The sequence below is a fragment of the Rattus norvegicus genome, chromosome X (genome assembly GCF_036323735.1).
Source record: "Rattus norvegicus strain BN/NHsdMcwi chromosome X, GRCr8, whole genome shotgun sequence".
NCBI lineage: Eukaryota > Metazoa > Chordata > Mammalia > Rodentia > Muridae > Rattus > Rattus norvegicus.
This window is the reverse complement of record NC_086039.1, coordinates 21,625,374-21,648,803: the sequence shown is the minus strand read 5'-3', so window position 1 is coordinate 21,648,803 and position 23,430 is coordinate 21,625,374. Positions and strand designations below refer to the sequence as shown.

The 23,430-nt window shown below is 38.3% G+C and overlaps 1 protein-coding gene across 1 annotated transcript in view; it reads left to right on the top strand.

Annotated features, from left to right (window-relative positions):
- Nucleotides 1-23,430, top strand: part of Foxr2 (forkhead box R2) — a 33,681-nt gene that overhangs the window by 2,988 nt on the left and 7,263 nt on the right. Inside the window, exons 2-3 of the mRNA XM_039100345.2 lie at nt 16,458-16,516; nt 22,680-22,906. The gene's annotated coding sequence lies outside the window, so the exon portion shown is untranslated. The remainder of the gene's footprint in view (nt 1-16,457; nt 16,517-22,679; nt 22,907-23,430) is intronic.

Genomic DNA, 23,430 nt, shown 5'->3' with positions numbered 1-23,430 from the left:
CTTCCTGCTTGTGTGCCCTATACATTTTCAAGTACTTAATAGTTTATTTCTACGTTTTATTTACAACATTTTGTGGTGTCTGCAAGTACCTATTTTTTTAAATTTTATGTAGTCTAATTTTTGTCCATCTCTAGGAAGTCCTTCCCTACTGCAAGGATATAATAATGCATCTGTTCTTTTGTATTTTAAAAAGAATTCTACTTTGGATTTTTTACACTTGTGTTTTTATTTATTAACCAGTGTCTACTGAGGTTCCTCATTTTTAGGCAGTAGGAATATCTAATTGAAATAGATAAATGTCAGTCTGTCTTCATTGTCCTTATCATCTAAAGGGAGGGCATAAATAACAAATAGTAGTCTTAGAGCAAGCTAGGGGATGAGTGCTAAAGAGACTCGGTGCTGACAAAGGGGTTCATTTGTGGACTCCTGTTGGTCTTTGTCTTTCCTCATTTACAACAGCCTTAGTTAGAATCTCCTTACATAACAAGTCTTGGTCTCTGGTAGGACTAATCCCTTTACTGCACTTTCTTTTTTAAAAAAAGTATTTGCTTTCCCCCTACAATATCTGGATTCACTTTAAAAGGTTTTGTTTCTATAATCTTGGGGTTTTACTGAAATATGTCATTTTTGGAGTGTAATGCAAAAACCTAGATTAAAAAAAAATCGAGCTTTATGATCTAATGTGCCATATAGAGTTCTTTATTATAAGCAACTTTTATAGTTTTGATATTTTTTCTTTCCTGTCATTTTGGTGGGATGCATCATTAGTATGAAATGTGTTTTGGTTTTCAGTGTAATTGCTCAGTTTTAGATATAAGTTCCTTCTGAATACCACTTTACTGTATCTCAAAATATCATCTTAAAAGCCATTAATACATATACTTTATACATGATGAACAAAACTATATGTATTATTTTGAGCAATATGTTTTTCCTCATCTTGCATAACGGGTATGTATTTATGGCCTTTAAGAGAATGTTTTAATGGTTTTACCAGACCCCTCAGAGCTCCCAGGGACTAATCACCATCCCAAGAGAACATGGCTCCAGCTGCATATGTAGCAGAGGATGGCCTTGTCAGGCATCAATGGGAGGATAGGTCCTTGGTTCTGTGAAGGCCAGACCCCTCAGTGTAGGACAATGGCAGGGTGGGGAGGTGGGAGGGAGTAGGTGGATCTGTGAAGGAGCACCCTTATAGAAAAGGGGGTAAGAGGGGATGGGAGGGGGAGGGACTTCCATAGTGGAAACCAGGAAAGGGGATAACATTTGAAATGTAAATAAAAAATATCCAATGGGGAAAAAAGAGGACAGTTTAACACATATAGTGAGCTAATCAAATATGGCCTTGCATATCCATTCACTGTCTCCAACTATTCCCAACCTTTGGTTGTTCATACTTTACATTTAGATAAGCAGTTATGGCCTCCAAATTTGAAAGAAGACATGAAACACTCACATTTCTTCATCTGAACCTAACATGTCCTCCAGTTCACAACCACTCATTAGTGAGAAGACTTTGAAGACTCTAAACATTTTTTTGCTTTCTTTTGATTACATTTTATGACTTTTTTAGTGTATGATATAAATTATTCAACATTTTTAAAACTTCCACTATGACCTAGTTTATGGTAAATTTTTGTAAATTATTAAAAACAATGTTTTCCATTTCTTTCACTTTTCAATTATATTTGGCTTCCCATTATTATTTTTCTTCATCTGAACAGTAGAGGAGCTTTTCATTTTTTCACGTTTCTGCAAATGTCTGCTTGCAATTCTACTAGTTTTGCTTTAAATATTTTTACCTAGTTTTTTTTACATGCATTCAAGTATATAGTTTATTGTTATCTTCATAATTATGGAGTGCCCTTTTGAAAAATGTAAGCATGCTTGTTTATTTGTATTTATGAGCACATGTATGCTAGCATGAGTTATATGTACCTCATTTGTGCCAGATTCACATAAAGGTCAGACACTGTTGGATGCTCTGAACTGCACTTTTAAAAGGCCGTGAACTGCCTGATGTGGGTGCTAGAACTGAACCCAATTCCTATGGAAGAACAATAAGCAAGTATTCTTAATTGCTGGTCGATTTCTTCAACCCCGGAATATCATTTTTATTATAGATATAGTTTACTTTTCATTGTATTTCCCTGATAATTTAGTGTTACTACATGTCTTATTTCTTAGTATAGCTTTTCATTTTTTATTTTTTCATTAATTACTGTTACTTTCCTTATGTAGTTTTTTTAAAGGTAGGACATGATAAAGATTCCTAATATTAACCTCTTACCTCCATATGCCTATGCATAGGCAAGTGTACCCATAAAAACACAAGAGCGGGGGCTGGAGAGATGGCTTAGTGGGTAAGAGCACTGACAGCTCTTCCTAGAGGTCCTGAGTTCAAATCCCAGCAACCACATGGTGGCTCACAACCATCTGTAATGAGATCTGGCGCCCTCTTCTGGCATGTCAGCGACAGTGTGTTCATATACATAAAATAAATAAATAAATCTTTAAAAAAAAAACACAAGAGCACATGCTCAGATCCCCCACACACATACATACACACTACAGATGCACATATACATAAGAAACATGCCTAGATATACATACAGAGCTTATCTTTTTTTCTCATTTGAGCGTGGCCTATTTATAGATATTTATGTATTTTTATCATGTCAACCATATGGCTTTTAATTTTTTAATTTCTTATTAGCTTACAAAGCATTTGGTTTTATCATGGCATTTTCTGAATGATATTTGATTTGGCTGGGTTTTTTTCTCCCATTTCTTCTCCATTCCCACACTCTCCATTAGTCCCTCACTCCCCACTAGGTTTCCATCTGCTTTCTTCCCCAGAGCCTCTTGTTCTCTTGTAGTTTCATAGTCTAGATCCACTCTCACAACCCCTTATTTGCATACATACAAATACTAAATATTAGCATATGAGAGAGAATATGTGAGTTTTGTTTTTCTGAAAATGGGTTTGATATAGTTTATTCCACTTGCATTTGTTTTCAACAAAAATTATTTAGAGATTTTATCTTTTTTAAAATTAAGTGTATTTGTGGATATATATATATATATATATATATATATATATATATATATGTATTGTATTCCTCTGGAGCTAGAATTACAGGATTTTGTGAACTGCCCATTGAGGGTTCTAAGAATTGAACTTGGATCTTCTTAACTTTTGAGTTGTCTTTCTGCTCCAATTTCATTTATCTTAAAACCTAAGTAAACTTCAATTGTATGTATCTGTTATAGTTTTCATATCAGTTCATCAGTTGATGGGCATTATGGATATCTAACTAGCTCCAATTCCTTGCTATCATAAATAATGTATCAATAGACATGGTATGATATAAAGGTTCTCCTTTGATCATGTGGCAGAGTGGGGTAGCTGAGTCATTTGATAAATTCTTTTTTTTAATGTTGAGGAATATCCATAGCAATTTCTGTAGCACTTGTATTAGTTTTCATTCCTACTGGTTCTGATAGGGCTCCTTTCCCTCCACATCCTTACCAGCATTTGTAATCATTTGTTTTTTGATAATAGCCTTTCTGACTGGAATGAGTTAGAACTCAAACTAGCTTTAATACCCAATGGTGAACAATATTAAGCATTTAAAAACTCAAACCCTCCCCCAAAAAACAACCCAACAAAAGAACAATAACAACAACGACAACAACAACAGCAAACTCTACGAAAACCCCAAACTGGCTATATGTGTTTCTTCTTTTGTTTATTTTTATTCCTTTTCTTTTGCTCATTTCATTAGCTTTGTGCTTTTGGAGTTCAGGTTTCGCAGTTCTTTATCTAGTCTATACATCAGCTCCTTGTCTAAAGTACAGATATCAGAGATTTTCTCCCATCTCATATGGAAGCCGTCTGTTACTCTGCTAAGTTTCCTTTGTTTGTGCATAAACTTTTACATTCAATGTGGTCCCATTTGTTGATTCTTGGGACTGGTTTCTATGCTTTCTTGCCTTTACCAATAACCTCAAATGTATTATTACCTTCACTTTCAGTGATTCCCATTTTAAAGGATGATCTTTGATTCATTTTGAGTTGATCATTTTGTACAGGAGAGATATGTAGATCTAAGTTCATTCTTCTGCAGGTGTATATTCAGCTTTATTAGCGCCACTTATTGAACAGGATGTATTTTCCCCAACTGTCTCTTCTTGATGCTTTTGTCAAAAAATAAGTGGTCATAGTTATGTAATTTGTTCTGGGTCCTCAATCCTATTGCACTGGTCTACATGCTTAATTCTGTCACTGTCACTATGTAGTATTTTTTGAGGTTAGGTATTGTGGTCCTCCAGTAGAGTTCTTTCTGTGTAAGATTGCTTTGGCTCTATGTGTACAATACTAGTATACTGTGGCTTTTGGCTGCAAGTAAAGACATTTGATTTAAAGCAGCTATAATATTAAAGGATGTTATTCACTCGAAAGTCTGTAGATATGTTAGACTTAGTTCGGTTGGGTTCAAGCTCTTTCTCTTGCTTAGTTTTGCTTTCTTTTGGGTATTAGCTTTTATACACGGCACCACCCTTCATAGGTAGATAGGTAGAAGGGCTGTTTAAACGATGGTGTGGTGCTTCCTTCTACATGTCTACATAATATGTCTAGACTCCAGCAGTGTCCTCCTATCCTCATGTTCATCGCTGGACATAAATATCCCTGCATCAGTGAGATCCACTGAGTGTGAACACGCCAGTGAACAGCTTTGCTGTTATCTAGCAGGCAAGAAGTTAAACAGCTATGAGCAGGTACCCAGTGTTTGCACTAACCCATAGCTTATTGATAGACTGAAGAAGCAGCCTCTGTTCGGCCCTGAATGTAAAAAGATGACAGATCTGAAGGTACTAGGAGAAAGCTGCCACCTGTGCCACACAGATCTGGGTCATCCTTCTCTTAGTTCCATAGCTTATCTTTTTTAATAGTTAATGTTTTGCTGGTTTTTTAGCTTTAATAGTATTTAACTCAATTCCAAAAATCTTTTAAGGCATGGCTCTGGTCTGTGCTGGGGCCTACGGTGAGATGTGCAGCCCCTGTGAAGGCCTCAGAACCCCTGCCTTTGGGCTTCTGGAGGGATAGTGCCCTGCCTGACCTATGGTCTTCACTCAGGAGGAGGAGTAGACTGATGCTGATAAACCTCTGCAGCTTGGATCTGAACATTAATCACATAGGGGCAAAGTTTGATGTGCTGGTTCAGGATAGCCTGGGCTACAAATAGAAAGCCAGTCTCAAAAGTACAAAAAAAAAAAACGTTTTTTATTGTTAATTTTATCCTTTTTTAATAATTTTATTTTTCATGGATATTTTGTGTATTTACAGTTCAAATGTTATCACCTTTCTCCCCACTCCCATACCCCTCCCCCTGCTTCTATGAGGATGCTCTCATTCACAAGAAAAATAATTTTAAGAAAGAAAGGAAGGAAGGAAGGAAGGAAGGAAGGAAGGAAGGAAGATTGATTACAGACGCTATGTTATTTTGATGACTAGTTAGCTCCAAAAGCATCTGAGCTGAGACACTACCTGAAGGCTTCATTCTTGGAGTGGAAGGTAAAGTCATCATCATCCCTGCTCCTTGGAGTTTAAATGAGAATAAAACAAAGTGAATGTCTTTCATCCCTTAGACATGACTGGACCACCTGGAAATGTAAGCCTTAGTCTTCACATCTCTGTTGCTACAAGTCTTTTCTAGTTCATGGATACTCAAATTAGCTGCTGTGCAGAGACTGTGGGTAAATTAGCTGACAGACCACGAACCAGTAATTCAATCCCAGTTTTTCAGCACACTGTCTTTCCTCCTGAGATCCTAGAAAGATTGCCCTGGGTGGCACTGATTTCATGATAACTCAAGCACTCAGCTCAGACTATTAACTTTATTTAAATGCAAGTCTTGGAGCTGGAGAGATGGCTCAGCTGTTAAGAGCACTGACTGCTCTTCCAGAGTTCCTGAGTTCAAATCCCAGCAACCACGTGGTGGCTCACAACCATCTATAATGGGATCTGATAGCCTCTTCTGGTGTGTCTGAAGACAGCAACAATGTACTAATATAAGTAAAATAAAATAAATCTTAAAAAATAAACATTAAAAATGTAAGTCTTATTTACCATGGGATGGCTGAAGCTTGAAACCCCACCCACCCACATCAGGCCCCTGCACCACCTCATTCTGTTTTTCCACGGAGACTGAGGGCAACAATAGTAAATACTAAGACATTTTAAATAAATTTATGCCAGATTAGATTATATTAAAGGCACATTTACGTGCAAGTTCATTGGCTCCAAAACCAAGGCCAGGTAAGCCTCCATGGGAGAATGGGGGGATGAGAGAGAGAAAGGGGCACAGAGAGAAAAGAGGAGAGGGGGAGAGTGAAAGAGGAAGGTCGAGAAGAAGGAAGGGAGAGAGAGGGAGAGAGAGGGAGAGAGAGGGAGAGAGAGAGAGAGAGAGAGAGAGAGAGAGAGAGAGAGAAAACTAGACAAAATGTTGGGATTATATATGGCAGAATATCTAGGGCAAGGGTGGCCAAGCCCCTGAGCTGGAAAGTTCAAGGTTGGGGGCACGGTGTGCCAGGCAGGGACTGAGGGACGCTGGGAGAACCAGGTCTGTGTCAGGTCTGCTTTGGTACATAAAATATGTCCCTCAGTCCATTGTTCTGAGGTCTAAAACCTAACAATCTTCTAGGTTAGGATCTCTATAAAACTTCTAGAATACTTCAGTAGTAGAAAAAGGTAGAATTTTAGGGGAAACCATGCAAAACTGCAGTTCTTAGTTCATATTAAATAAAATAATCAAGGTTCACATTAATGTACCAAGGGCTGAGAAAAAAAAAAAAACAACAATTTACCAGTAGTTTTACTGCCTAGTATAAGATGCACGATCATAGAAAAAAATTCAAGACAATCTTGAGAGCTCAGGGGAAACCGCCACTTCTGCTCACATAACTGGCCCAAGAGTAACCTGCATAGTGGCCTCTGGATACAGGAATATAGGAGCAGTCAGCTGTAGGAATCTGCTGATTTCTGCCTGCGCCCAGACTGGAATTGAACCAGGTCCACAGCTCCCTGTACCCAAATCCCATGGGCGAGAGATCTAGACGCTCAGAAGTGTGGACACTCCTGAGAACTCAAAGGAGACAACCATTTTCTGTCCACATTCCTGACCCAAGAGGAAACTGCCTAGTGCCACCTTTGCCCTAGGAGCAATCAGGGGCAGGAACATTCAGGTTTCTGTCTGCACCAAGAGCTGAAAGCCAGTCTCCAAGAGAACCAACATATCTGAGAACAGAGGTAAGACCAATTCTTCTGCACCAAGCAACCGGCCTGGAGGCTTCAAGTCACACAAACCCAGGAGCAGCTCTCTGTTCCCAGATCCAGCTGAAAGAAAACAGATCTACAGGAGTGTTGACACACAGGCCTACAGGAGGGTCAAGCCACGGTCAGAGACAGCAAGAAAAGATAACACCAGACATAACCTGATGACAAGATGCAAGAGGAAGAACCTAAGCAACAGAGACCAGGACTACTTGGCATCATCAGAGCCCAGTTCTCCCACCAAAGCAAATAATGGATATCCCAACACACCAGAAAAGCAAGATTTGGATTGAAATTCACATGACATGAATATGATAGATGACTTTAAAAGAATATAAATATCTCCCTTAAAGAAATGCAGGGCAACAAAGATAAACAAGTAGAAGTCCTTAAAGAGGGCTCTTAACAAATTACAGGAAAACACAAGCAAACAGGTGAAGAAATTGAACAAAACCATCCAAAATTTAAAAAGGTAAATACTAACAATAAAGAAAGGACAAAGGAAAACAACCCTGGATATAGAAAACCTAGGGAAGAGATCAGGAGTCATAGATGCAAGCATCACCAACAGAATACAAGAGATAGAAGAGAGAATCTCAGGGGCAGAAGATAGCATAGAAAACATAGACACAACTGTCAAGGATAATGTAAAACACAAAAAGCTCCTAGCCCAAAACATACAGGAAATCCAGGACTCAATGAGAAGATCAAACCTAAGGATAATAGGTATAGAAGAGAGTGAAGACTCCCAGCTCAAAGGACCAGTAAATATCTTCAACAAAATCATAGAAGAAAACTTCCCTAACCTAAAAAAAGAGATACCCATAGGCATACAAGAAGCCTACAGAACTCCAAATAGATTGGACCAGAAAAGAAACACCTCCCATCACATAATAGTCAAAACACCAAACGCACAAAATAAAGAAAGAATATTAAAAGCAGTAAGGGAAAAAGGTCAAGTAACATATAAAGGCAGACCTATCAGAATCATACCAGACTTTTCACCAGAGACTATGAAGGTCAGAAGATCCTGGACTGATGTCATACAGACCCTAAGAGAACACAAATGCCAGCCCAAGTTACTGTATCCTGCAAAACTCTCAATTAACATAGATGGAGAAACCAAGATATTCCATGACAAAACCAAATTTACACAATATCTTTCAACAAATACAAAGAATAACAGATGGAAAACTCCAACACAAGGAGGGAAACTACACCCTAGAAAAAGCAAGTAAGTTTCCTTGCAACGAAACCAAAAGAAGAAAGAGAAACACTAAAACATAATTCTACCTCTAACAACAAAAATAAGAGGAAACAAAAATCACTATTCCTTAATATCTCTTAACATCAGTGGACTCAATTCTCCAATAAAAAAGCATAGACTAACAAACTGGATACGTAAAGAGGACCCAGCATTTTGCTGCATACATGAAAGAAGCCTCAGAGACAAAGACAGACACGACCTTAGAGTAAAAGGCTGGAAAACAACTTTCCAAGCAAATGGTCCAAAGAAACAAGCTGGAGTAGCCATTTTAATATGAAATAAAATCAACTTTCAATCAAAAATTATCAAAAAAGACAAGGAAAGACACTTCATATTCATCACAGGAAAAATCTACTAAGATGAACTCTCAATCCTGAATATCTATGCCCCAAATACAAGGGCACCTACATTCATAAAAGAAACCTTACTAAAGCTCAAAGCACACATTGCACCTCACACAATAATAGTAGGAGATTTCAACACCCCACTCTCATCAATGGACAGGTCATGGAAACAGAAGGTAAACAGATACATAGAGAAACTAACAGAAGTTATGAACCAGATGGATTTTACAGATATTTATAAAATATTTCACCTTAAAACAAAAGAATATACCTTCTTCTCAGCACCTCATGGTACCTTCTCCAAAATTGACTATATAATCGGTCACAAAACAGGCCTCAACAGATACAAGAAGATTGAAATAATTCCATGCATTATATCAGATCACCACGGATTCAGGCTGGTCTTCAATAACAACAAAAACAACAGAAAGCCCACATATACATGGAAGTTGAACAATGCTCTACTCAATGGTAACTTGGACAAGGGAGAAAGAAAGAATGAAATTAAAGACTTCTTAAAATTTAGAGAAAATGAAGGTACAACAAACCCACATTTATGGGACACAATGAAAGCTGTGCTAAGAGGAAAACTCATAGCTCTGAGTGCCTGCAGAAAGAAACAGGAGAGAGCATATGTCAGCAGCTTGATAGCACACCTAAAAGCTCTAGAACAGGGGTTGGGGATTTAGCTCAGTGGTAGAGCACTTGCCTAGCAAGCGCAAGGCCCTGGGTTCGGTCCCCAGCTCCGAAAAAAAAAGAAAAGAAAAAAAAAAAGCTCTAGAACAAAAAGAAGCAAATACAGCCAAGAGGAGGAGAAGGCAGGAAATAATCAAACCTAGGGCTGAAATCAACCAAGTTGATTTCAAAAAGGACTATACAAAGAACCAACAAAACCAGGAGCTGATAAGGATCAACAAGATAGACAAACCCTTAGCCAGACTAACGAGAGGGCACAGAGAGTGTATCCAAATTAATACAATCAGAAATGAAAAGGAAGACATGACAATAGAATCTGTGGAAATTCAAAAAATCATCAGATCCTCCTACAAAAGCCTATACTCAACAAAACTGGAAAATCTGGATGAAATGGACAATTTTCTAGACAGATATCACGTACCGAAGTTAAATCAGTATCAGATAAACCATCTGAACACTCCCATAACTCCTAAAGAAATAGAAGCAGTCATTAAAAGTGTCCCAAACAAAAAGAGCCCAGGACCAGATGGGTTTACTGCAGAATTCTATCAGACATTCATAGAAGACCTCATACCATCACTGTCCAAACTATTCCACAAAATGGAAACAGACAGAGCACTACCCAATTCCTTTGAGGAAGCCCCTATTATTACCTTTATACCTAAACCACACAAAGACCCAACAAAGATAGAGAACTTCACACCAATTTCCCTTATGAGTAGCGATGCAAAAATACTCAATATAATTCTAGGAAACCAAAACCAAGAATGCAACAAAACAATCATCCATCATGATCAAGTAGGCTTCATCCAAGAGATGCAGGGATGGTTCAATATACAGACATCCATCAACATAATCCTCTATATAAACAAACTCAAAGAAAAAAAGCCACATAATCATTTCATTAGATGCTGAAAAAGCATTTGACAAAATTCAACACCCCTTCATGATAAAAGTCCTGGAAAAATCAGGAATTCAAGGACCATATCTAAACACAGTAAAAGCAATATACAACAAACCAGTAGCCAACATTAAACTAAATGAAGAGAAACTTGAAGCAATCCCACTAAAATCAGGGACTAGACAAGGCTGCCCACTCTCTCTACTTATTCAATATAGTACTCAAAGTCCTAGCCAGAGCAATCAGACAAGAAATGGAGGAAAAGGAGATACAAATTGGAAACGAAAAAGTCAAAATATCACTATTTTCAGATGATGTGTTAGTATACTTAAGCAACCCCAAAAGGTCTACCAGAGACCTACTGAGCCTGACAAACAACTTCAACAAAGTGGCTTGGTATAAAATTAACTCAAACAAGGCAGTAGCCTTCCTCTACTCAATGGATAAACAGGCTGAGAAAGAAATTAGGGAAATGACACTTTTCACAATAGTCACAAATCACATAACATACCTTGGTGTGACTCTAACCAAGCAAGTGAAAGATCTATATGACAGGAACTTCAAGTCTCTAAAGAAAGAAATTGAAGAAGACCTCAGAAGATGGAAAGATCTCCCATGCTCATGGATTGGCAAGATTAATATAGTAAAAATGGCCATTTTGCCAAAAGAGATCTACATATTCAATGCATCAAAATACCAATTCAGTTCTTCATAGAGTTAGAAAGAACAATTTGCAAATTCATTTGGAATAACATAAAACTCAGGATAACGAAAACTATACTCAACAATAAAAGAACTTCTGGGGGAATTACCATCCCTGATCTCAAGTGATAATTACAGAGCAATAGTGATTTAAAAAAAAAAACTGCATGGTATTGGTACAGAGATAAGCAGGTAGACAAGTGGAGTAGTATTGAACACCCCAAAATGAACCCATACACCTATGGTCACTTGATCTTTGACAAAGGAGCTAAAAACATCCATTGGAAAAAAGATAGCATGTTCAACAAGTGGTGCTGGTTCAGCTGGAGGTCAGCACATAGAAGAATGCAAATTGATCCATTCTTATCACCCTGTACAAAGCATAAATCCAAGTGGATCAAAGACCTCCACATAAAACCAGATACACTCAAACTAATAGAAGAAAAAGTGGAGAAGAATCTCGATCACATGGGCACTGGGAAAATTTTCCTGAACAAAACACCAATGGCTTATGCTCTAAGATCAAGAATCGACAAATGGTACCTCATAAAACTGCAAAGCTTCTGTAAGGCAAAAGACACTGTCATTAGGATAAAACGGCAACCAACAGATTGGGAAAAGATCTTTACCAATCCTACATCTGACAGAGGGCTTATATCCAAAATATACAAAGAACTCAAGAAGTTAGACTCCAGAGAGCCAAATAACCCTATTAAAAAATGGAGTACAGAACTAAACAAAGAATTCTCAGCTGAGGAATATCGAATGACTGAGAAGTACCTAAAGAAATGTTCAACATCCTTAGTCATCAGGAAAATGCAAATCAAAACAACCCTGAGATTCTACCTCACACCAATCAGAATGGCTAAGATCAAAAACTCAGGTGACAGCAGATGCTGGCGAGGATGTGGAGAAATAGAACACTTATACATTGTTGGTGGGATTATAAACCACTCTGGAAATCAGTCTGGAGGTTCCTCAGAAAATTGGACATTGCACTACCTGAAGACCCAGCTATACCTCTCCTGGGTATATACGCAAAAGATGCCCCAACATATAACAAAGACATATGTTCACAGCAGCCTTATCTATAATAGCCAGAAGCTGGAAAGAACCCAGATTCCCTTCAACAGAGGAATGGATACAGAAAATATGGTACATCTACACTATGGAGCACTACTCAGCTATCAAAAACAATGACTTCATGAAATTCATAGACAAATGGTTTGAACTAGAAAATATCATCCTGAGTGAGGTAACCCAATCACAGAAAAACAACAACAACACATGGTATGCACTCACCGATGAGTGGATATTAGCCCAAAAGCTTGAATTACTCGAGATACAATCCACAGACCACATGAAGCTCAAGAAGGATGACCAAAGTGGAGAGGAGAGAACAAAAATATTCATACGAGGGAATATGGAGGCAAAGTTTGGAGCAGAGACTGAAAGAATGGCCATTCAAATTCTGCCCCACATGGCTATACAGCCCATATATATATATATATATATATATATATATATATATATATATATATATATATCCACCAAAATAAGATAAGATTGATAAAGCTAAGAAGTGCATGCTGACAGGAGACTGGTATAGCTGTCTTCTGAGACGCACAACCATAGCATGTCAAATACAAAAGCAAATGCTAGCAGCAAACCATTGAACTGAGAATGGAACCCCCGTTGAAGGAATCAGAGAAAGGACTGAAAGAGCTGAAGGAGCTTGCAACCCCATAAGAACAACAATGCCAACCAACCAGTGCTCCCAGGGACTAAACCACTACCCAAAGACTATACATGGTCAGACCCATGGCTTGAGCTGCATATGTAGCAGAGGATGGCCTTGTTGGGCATCAGTGGAAGGAGAAGCCCTTGGTCCTGCCAAGTCTGGAACCTCCAGTGTAGGGGAATGTCAGGGTTGTGGGAGGAGGGGTGGTTGGGGAGGGGAACACCCTCATAGAAGAAGGGGAGGGGGATGGTATAGGGGGCTTATGTCTGGGAAAACCAGGAAAGGGAATAATATTTGAAATGTAACTGCATAGGCTGAAGTCCCAGTGAAAGTGATTGTTGGTGGGGAGGGTGGTAATGGGGGGAGGATGGGGAGGGGAACACCCATAAAGAAGGGGAGGGGGAGGGTTTAGGGGGATGTTGGCCTGGAAACTGGAAAGGGAATAACAATTGAAATGTAAATAAGAAATACCCAAGTTAATAAAGATGGAGAAAAAAAAAGAAATTAGAAAAAAAAGAAAAAAGAAAAACCTCAAGAACACTCATCTGAAACATACTGCAGAAATTGTAATTAATGATAAAAGCTTTATTCTGTATCGAGGAATCTGGATAATGAAGTTGCTTTGGGACTAGAAATGATTCCTAGACAGTCAGTGTAAATTCAATTATAGAATCACCCTTTGTACCGGATACTCCAAACAAACTAGCAATGCTCAAGTGAAAGTAAACCATGATTTGCCACACTCAAAAGCTAGTTGTGGAACATGGGAAAATTGAAACCAGCAGCTAGAAATGAAGTACCTGCCAGTTTAAAAAACAAAACAACAAATAAGCAAAACTGTGATATTGGGGATGGGGAATCAAATATCAAGGAAGATCTCTGACCTTAAATACATCTCCTTTGAATTCCAGGCAGTTCATGGGTGTTTTTTAAGCCATTAAAATTCATTGTATTAAAAAATATGATGTTAAATGAATTGAGTTGTTGAAAGGGTACATTTTGACTAAAACTACAACAAACAAACAAACAAACAAACAAACAAAAAACCCACTCTTGTTTCATGGGAACGTTTAGGAAAAGATCTTTTAATAATCCTGGTTTTCCTAAGTGAGGTTAATCTGTCAGAATTATTTTGTTTATTGATATTTTTTGCTCATTTCCATTATCTTATTTGTTTTCTGTTTAGCAGCTTCTCTCTTGGCTTCTTTGTCTCCCTCTTCTGCTTAGGACATCATAAATGGCATTCACATTCTTACTATTTTGAACTTAGTATATATAAATATCTAAGTAAATAGATACCAAACTGCAAAAATTACTACCAAAGCCCTCAGTAATTCTGTCCCATCAACTATGGCAGAGTCCTCAGTATGCTTGAACCAGCCATTTTTATTCTTCACTATTTTTTAGATGTTTTTTATATTTTTCCATTTTGAACACAAAGAATTACACATAGTATGCTAGTTGTCTCTTTTCTTATGGCTAAAACTTAATTGTATATCTTCACATGTAGTGGTGGTCTCTAAGGAACCTCTAACATGGCCTTTATTCTGTCCTCCCACTTGACTAATTTAGAAAATGCAAAAATCTAACTTATCTTATCTCAATATTTAAAATATTTCTAGCATCCATTGTTACCTTCCCCAGTCTACTGATGATCCTTAACAAAATGGTTTTTTAATCCTCAACTGGTTTATAAGATTATTTTTATTGTTTATGTTATTACTGTATAATTTATACTAAGACACAAATAATTTATAGGAATAAAAGCTAGAAATAACCGGCAAGGATGAGTGAGTAAAGACTGCAAGGAGAATGAGGAAATTCTGCATGGTTAGACAGATGTGCTAGAAATGATTCTGGATGACATTTCCATATATGCATCCATTTGTCAAAATTGGTCAAACTGAATATATAAATTCCATGTATGATATATGTATTACTTTTTATTTTAAAGGTGTAAGTAGGCAATGCTACTTTGTCTTTAAGTGTCCTGCATATACTACCTTGGAGTAAGTGTCCTGCATAGATGTGTCAGTACCTTCTGGGCGTAGAGTCAAGTATTCAGCCATCATACTATGAAAGGTCTCAATAGAGTCCATATGAACTACTGAGAAAATCTTCTAAGAAAAGAACTATTGGGATTTGCATGTTCTCCAAATTATACAGCAAGTTTGCATCACAGAGAGCTACAGCCTCTGGTGTCATCATTTCAGTCATTGTTAAAAAAACAAACAAACCAAAAAAAAAAAAAAACAGTGGGTTTATGCTGCACTCTGGCTTTATCAATTAAAGTCTTAACACTATTGATTAGCCTGCTCTGACACATGGCCTCAGAGTCAGTATTCACTATTGTTTCACTGCTGCAGAAGAGTAGATTTTTGCTGACTTCTCTTTAATTAGGGACACTTCTCTAAAGTCTGGATTCGACTGGCAGGGGAACAAAATTTGTTCATCATTGTGATGTAGTGCATTTGAAACAATCCTGTAAATATTGAGAGATTATTTTAGATAAATAACATGTCAGGAGTAGATTGTTTCTGGCCTCTCAGAAATTCCAAAGACCAGCACACCTCTATTAGTCCTTCCCTGTATTTTTTTTCCCTTCATGTTTACGAGTTTTATGCTGTTAGTTTTTGGTATGAAAGCATATGTCATTATTCAAATCTAGAGAATTATAGGTAAATTCTATGAGTTTTATGCTATTAGGTTTTGGTATGAAAGCATATGTCATTATTCAAATCTACAGATTTATAAGTAATTTCTTTTAAGCTACAGATGGATGTTACATAATCTCAGTATAGCCCCCCCCCCATTTTTCTTGACTGTGCTTTTCTATTGTTATGATTTCCGCTTTGTGTTGACTGAGTCCTTGACTCCTGGTATGTACAGTTCATTGATCTCTTCTTTGACTACGACATTTTCATTTACCAGCAGGGAAAAGTGTTACATTTATTGTATATGCATACATGTGCACACGTGTACACATTGAACATTTGGGAGTCAAAAAATAAGTCCTTCAGGCATTCCCCAGGAACCCAGAGGCTACTGCTTCCGGGGAAGAGGGTAGGCTAATTGCAGATCTTCACTTCTCCCTCCTTTCTTCCAAATCCAATTCCCCCTTCTCATCCCCAGCCCAACAGCAGAACACCTGCTGCTAGCCTCCCTTCCCCCCAGGCAATGCTTATCCCAGCCCCCAGTTCCAGCAGACTCTCCTTGGGAACCCACGGGTCACTTCTGCCAGGGAAACAGGTAAGCTGACTGCAGCTCTTCATCTCCTTGTACTCCTTCACACACACACACACACACACACACACACACACACACACACACACACACACCACACATTCTCATCTCTAGCTTTGTAGCAGAGCACCTGCTGAGGCCTCCCTTCCCTCCCCGCCCCCACCTCCATTGGGGGACACAGATCTTCCCATCCTAACCTGCTTCCCTTACTCATTGCTTTATTGCAGACCTCAGCTCCAGCAGGCACTCCCTGGGAACCCAAAGGCCACTCCCGCCAAGCAAGCAGGTAGGCTGACTGCAGATCTTCACTTCTCCCTCGGTTGCTCTAAATCCAATCCCCAAGTCTCATCCCCAACTCTGCAGCAGACCACCTGCTACAGCCTCCCTTCCCCCTCTGCCTCCATCTCCCAAAAATCCCACTGATCTTCGCTTCCAATTCTCTCTCCCCTGTCATTGCTTTATCTCAGCCTCTAACTCCAACAGGCACTACCTCAAAATGCTCAGGCCACTCTGGCCAAGGAAGCAGGTAGGCTAACTATAGATCGTCACCTCTCCCCTTTTTCCTCCAAAATCCAATCCCCTGGTCACGTCCTCAGCTCTGTAGCAGAATACCACCTGCAGCCTCCCTTCCCCCTCTGCCCCATCTCCTGTGGATCACCAAGTCTTGCCCTCCTAACCCCTCTCCACCCACCCATTCTTTTGTCTCAGCCCCGAACACCTGCAGGCACTCCATAGGAATTCAATGGCCACTCTGGTGGAGAAACAAATAATCCAACTGCAGACCTTCCCCTCTTCCTCCATTCCTCCAAGTCCAATCCCCCAGTTTCATCCCCAGTTCTGTAACAGACCTTCTGCTATGACTTCTCCTCACTCTCCCCCAGTGCCAGGGGACTAAGCAGTTCCTGGTGGAACACCCTGATTTTCTCCCTCCTGTGGACCCCCTCACCTCCTTCTAGCCCATCTCCATTTCTACTTGTCAGTTCCCAATACCCAGAAACAGATTTTAATTGGAAGCCCCAGTGGCCAAATCTATCAAGACTCCAGGAGAATTTCTTACCAGGCAACACACAGGCACCACATTCTTCTAAGAACCATAAAGGGAAATAGAAACCAAGAAACAAAACTAGAAAAGACAAGACCATATATCAGCACCTAGAATTAAGATGTTCCCAATTCCAGATGCCTAGACCTAGCACAAAAAACACAATCAGTAGCAACCGGGATAATGTGTCTCCACTAGAGCCCAGCCACCCTGACAGAGCAGGACCTAAATATTCCAACATAGCTGAAGCCCAGGAAAAAGAGCTTAAAATAGCCTTAATGAATATAATAAAATAGCTGTAATGAATATAATAGAGGTCTTTAAACAGGAAATGAATAAATCCCTTTTAAAAATCTATGAAAACCGAACAGCAGAAGGAAGTGACTAAAACAACAATTCAGGATCCAAACGTAGAAAAAGAGTCAATAAAGAAAAACCCATACTGAGAGAAATTTGGAAATTAAAAATTTAGGACCTTGAATTTAGGAACCTGAGAGACAAACCTTAGCAACAGAATACAAGAGATGGAAGAGCGAATCTCAGTCATCAAAGACAGGATAGGAAAATAGAACTGATATATTGAGCAGAGAAAATATTAAACCTCACAAACTCCTGGCACAAAATATCCAGGAAATCTGGGACACTTCAAGAAGACCAAATCTCAGAATAATAGCAATGGAGGGAGGAGGAGCATCCTGGATGAAAGTCACAGTAAATATTACCAACAATCAAAATAATATAAGACAATTTCCCTAGCCTATACGCTGTACAAGAAGCATACAGAACATCAAATACACTGGACTAGAAAAAGAAAGTCCCCCTCTATTCAAAACACTAAATGTATAAAACAAAGAGTATTAAAAGCTGCAAGGGGTGGGTTTGGTCCTCAGCTCCGAAAAAAACAAAAAAAAAAACAAAAACAAAAACAAAAAAAAACAAAACCAAAACCAAAAAAAAAAAAAAAAAAAAAAGCTGCAAGGGGGAAAAAGACCAAGTAACATAAAGGCAGAGCTGTCAAAATTACATTTGACTTCTCAATGGAGTATCTAAAAGGCAGACATCTTAGAGCAATTAAGACAACTAAATGAGATAAAGAGGATAGGAGTTGGAAAGGAAGAAGTCAAAGTTATCTTTACTTGCAGATGATATGACAGTATACATAATGATCCTTAAGACTCCGTCAGGAAACTCCTATTGTAACTTTCAGCAAAGTACCTGAATACAAACTTAGAAAAGTCAGTAGCCCTCCTATATACAAATGACAAAAGGACTGAGAAAGAAATCAGGGAAATGATGCTCTTCACAATAGCCTCATATAATATACTATATTTCTGTGTAACTCTAACCAAGCAAGTGAAAGACTAGTATGATAAGAACTTCAAGTCTTTGAAGAAAGAAATTGAAGAGATATCAGAAAAGATCTTCCATGCTTATAGATCAGTAGGATTAATACAAAAAAAATGACCAACCTACCAAAAAGCAAGTTTCAGATTCAATGCAATCACCATCAAAATTCCACCACAATTCTTCACAGACCTTGAAAGGACAATCTTCAGCTTCATATGATAACACAAAAAGCTCGGGAGAGCTAAAACAATCCTGAACAATAAAAGAACAGCTGGAGATATCACTATCCTTCATTTCAAGTTGTACTACAGAACTATAGCAATAAAAACAGCACCGTATTGGCAAGAAATAGACACATCGATCAATGGAACTGAATTGAAGATACACACACCCATGGACACCTGATTTTTGATTAAAAAAAAAAAAGCTAGAAACATACACTAGGGGAAAAAGGACAGCATCTTTAACAAATGGTTCTAGTAAACTGGGTACCTGTACTTAGAAGAATCCAAATAGATCCATACTTAGCACACTATAAAAAATCTCAACTCTAAACGGATCAAAGACCTCAATATAAAACCAGATACACTGAACCTATGGAGGAGAAAGTGGGGAATAGCCTTAAACTCATTGGCACAGGGGGAAATTTCCCAAACAAAATACCATTAGCACGGGCACTAAGATCAACAGTTAATAAATGGGACTTTGTGAAACCGAAAAGCTTTTGCACGGCAAAGGACACCATCATTCAGACAAAGCGTGAGCCTACGGAATGGGAATGAATTTTTACTAACTATGCATCTGATAGAGGGCCAGTATCTAAAGTATATAAAGAACTTTAATAAAAATATACGACTCGAGAAAACAAACAACACGATTAAAAATGGGGCTACAAATCTAAACTGAATTCTCAAAAGATGAAATTCAAGTGGCTAAGAAACTCTTAAAGAAATGTTCAGCATCCTCAGCCATCACAGAAATAAATGCAAATCAAAACTATGAGATCCCATCTTATACCTGTCAGAATGGCTAAGATCAACAACACAAGTGACAGCTCATGGAATAAGAGGAAGACTTATCCATTGCTGGTGGGAGTGCAAACTTGTACAGCCACTATGGAAATCAGAGTGACAGTTTCTCAGGAAGGTGGGACTTGATCTATTTCAAAATCCAACTATCCCACTCTTGAGCCATGTACCCAAAAGATACAGAGATGTTTGTTCATCCAAGTTCTTTACTGTTCTGTTCATAATAGAAATTGGACACAACTTAGATGTCCCTAAATAGAAGAATGGATAAATGTGGTACATGACTCAACCATTTTAAAAATGACATTGTGAAATTAACCGGTAAATGGTTGGAACTAGAAAAAAAAATCATCCTGAGTGAGATATCTCAGAAAAAGAAATATGGTATGTATTCACTTATAGGCATATTAGCTACTAAGTCAATGATAACCAAGCTACAATCTATAGAACCAGAGTTCAAGTAAAGTATCAAGGGACTATATGGATAATATCTCTTTAGAAAAGGGAAATAGGGGCTGGGGATTTAGCTCAGTGGTAGAGCGCTTACCTAGGAAGCGCAAGGCCCTGGGTTCGGTCCCCAGCTCCAAAAAAAAAAAAAAAAAAAAAAAAAAAAAAAGAAAAGGGAAATAGGATAGTTATGGATCCACAGGGATGGACTGGAATGGGAGAATCAAGTGCAGAGGGCAGTGGAGAGGTAGATAGGGGAGGGAATATGGAAAGAGACAACTGAAATTAAGGAGCAGTTGAGGGGTAGTATGGAAACTTAATACAGCAGAAGCTTCCTACAATATATATGTATATGAAGGTGATCTAAATGTAATTACCAAATAATGGGGGAGACAGAATTCCAGCTGCGCATCTTGTGTCACCCAAAGAAGCTCACTTTCCATAAACTGAAAGCAAGGCGCCATTTCTGAAAACAACACTGTTTAAATGGGGAGAAGCCAAGTTGGTGCCTACATACACCCTTTTTCCCTGTGTTCCGGCATCTTTGGAAGAGGAAGGTACTCTGAAGGCTACCAAAGGAGAAACGTAAACACTAAGCCCAGCTATAAACCCTTTGTTCTACAATAGAGTTCTGTTCAAAAGTTATGCGAGGGCAATAGGCGCAAAATGCTTGTGGGATGGGGGAAAGAAGATAACACTGTCAACCTTGTGGGTCCTGGGGACTGAATGTGGGGCATCAGTCTCTGCATCAGGCACCTTAACCCTTTCCTATCTCACTGAGCCATTTCTCACACTTTTAATCACTTCCTTCTCATTTGTCTATATGTTCCTTTCTTTGCATATATTTTATACATCCAATTATTCAAATATCCTAAGTAGGTGGCTTTCTAGTATGATTTGGGGAATGTATTTGTGGTATAGTTGTTTGGCTCTTTTATTAATAACTTTTGCATATTTTAAGATTTGAGTTGTCAGTCTAATTTTAAGTGAAACTTGATTTTCTATTCTTACATTCCTTTACTCACTAATTTATGCTCCTTGTGATGATTAAATATTGATTGTTAACTTCATTGGATTCAGAAGCATCTAAGAGATTAGTAAAGTCCACAACTGTGAAATGTCTATGAAAGCATCTCCAGAAAGGATTTGAATAAGAGGACAAAGACCTTCTCCAAACGTGGATGTTACCATGGGCTAGAAATGAGCCTGGGATAAGGTGGGGGAAAGGAGTAAAGCAGTGGGCTCCAGGCTTGGGTCCTCACTCTCTGTTTCTGTCAAATAGTCATCCCCCTACCACTCCTAACCTCACTTCTCTCCTTCCTAACTTTTGGAATGAGTTTTTGAGAGGAACTTTTATAAGTTGGTGATACGAGCTAGAGAAAGCATAAAACAGTGTAAGCAGAGTACAATAGGTAACAGAAGTGGGTTCCCAGAAGAGCAGGTGAAAATCGTGTTTATGAGGCTTCGGATAGCAACAAGCCCTGTGCTGGGAACTAGACTGGAGGGCGTTGTGGAAGACTGGGTTAAAAGGCAATGGACTAATGTGGTAGAGGAAATTTAAGGCATCCCAGTATCTGGGCTTTGGAAAGGCTTGAAAAACTTATTCCTAGAAAAGAGAAGTCTGTGTAGAGTTGGAGTCAAAGAAGTGGTGGCTGTTTTAAAGAATGGGGCCATTAAAATGAACTCAAGTACTTTGCATCACTGCAATAGGAAAGATGTCTCGAGGGAATCTGAGAAATTGGCCAGACCCCACCGATTTCCACATCCAGAATGCAAATGATTTTTTTCTAAACACTGAAAATACTGTTTTGAGAAGAAAACTGATAGGATAGGGTATACCTCCAGAAGTATCCCCAGAGTTCTGCTACTCAATCACAAAGATTTCTTTTGGAATAATAAGTCATTTTCCAAGTTCTTTTGCACATGTGCTCTGTTACAGACACCAATGTCTAACACGTATTCCATCTTTTTCTAAAATACCTCTTGCTTGTTTCTTGCTGGCACACCAGTTTTCAATACACTAGATGGCAGGGTGAGGATTCTGGGTTACTGCCACAATCTGCATTTCTAATTCCTGCTTGGTATTACAAAGGTCAGCAAGTCAATAACTTCAATTTTACTCATTGTTTTGCAAAGTTTCTGCTTTTATGAGTTGGGTTTTTTTTTAATGGTATCATGAGGTTTTTTTTTTTTATAGTGAGATTTATTGTCTTATATGATGTATATGATCTGGAGTTTGATTCACTATTCCTTATAAGTTTGAAGGAAATAGGAGGGGCTTTACCAAAATATGTGAAATCAACCTGTCAAATTGGACTGGCCACTGTATATGTATACATTTACTATTTGTATGCTCCTGTGAATTGTCCTCTTGAGAATGACAAGGCAGATGACATGGTGTGAAATGTATCCTAGACCCAAAACCTGACACTTCTCTATGTACGCTCTCTACTTTGACAAGTCATTTAGTACCTGATGTTATATGCCTTTTTGCACCAGCTGTGTGAAATTTGCCCCTGGTGGTAGCCGTCTAGACAAGCCTTTTATTTGACCTAATATTGGTTTTGTTTCCTTTGCTTACCCAGGAAGGTGAGGTCATACCTTTTGCAAAACAAGCAGTAAGAGACAAAGGAGTTATGGAATCTTACATCAGCATATCTTATAATTGAAAAGCCATTGCAAATAAGCTAGTGAGTCTCCCCATCATTTCAAGGCGATTGAAGTGTTAGAATGAAAGAAAAGAAAATTTTGTCTCTGAGGCTTTTGAACTCATATTGCAGCATTCAAAGCGCCTTCAAAATTAAAGATGAAAGTAAGTTCTTAAGAATGTCAATATTTCCTTGTATAGTTGTTCAAATTAGTTCTCTTTATCTTCCAGTATGATTTATGTATGAAGCATTCATGATTTGAAATCTAGGTTTCAGGCTGGTTAGATGTTCCAGTGGTTAAAAACACATGCTATTCTTTCAGAGAACACAAGTTTCATTCCCAGCATCCATGTAGAGTGACTCATAACTGCCTGCAACTACAGTTCCAGAGGCTCCAACACCCTCTTTTCATAGGCACTTACACACATGTGCACATACATGCACACACACAAAGAGAATGAGACAGAAATGAAATGAATTTTTAAAATATTTTTAAAGAACCCATATTTTTTCCAAAGAACATAAATAAGAGCTTATATTTATGGAACTTCATATTTCAAATATTAAAATTAGGTATTGATATAGATAATTAATACATTAACATTGTTAATTGAATAATATGTATTATTTCATTTGCTGTCAATGACTAACTGGGGCAAGTTTCTTATATATTATGGATGAGGAAAGA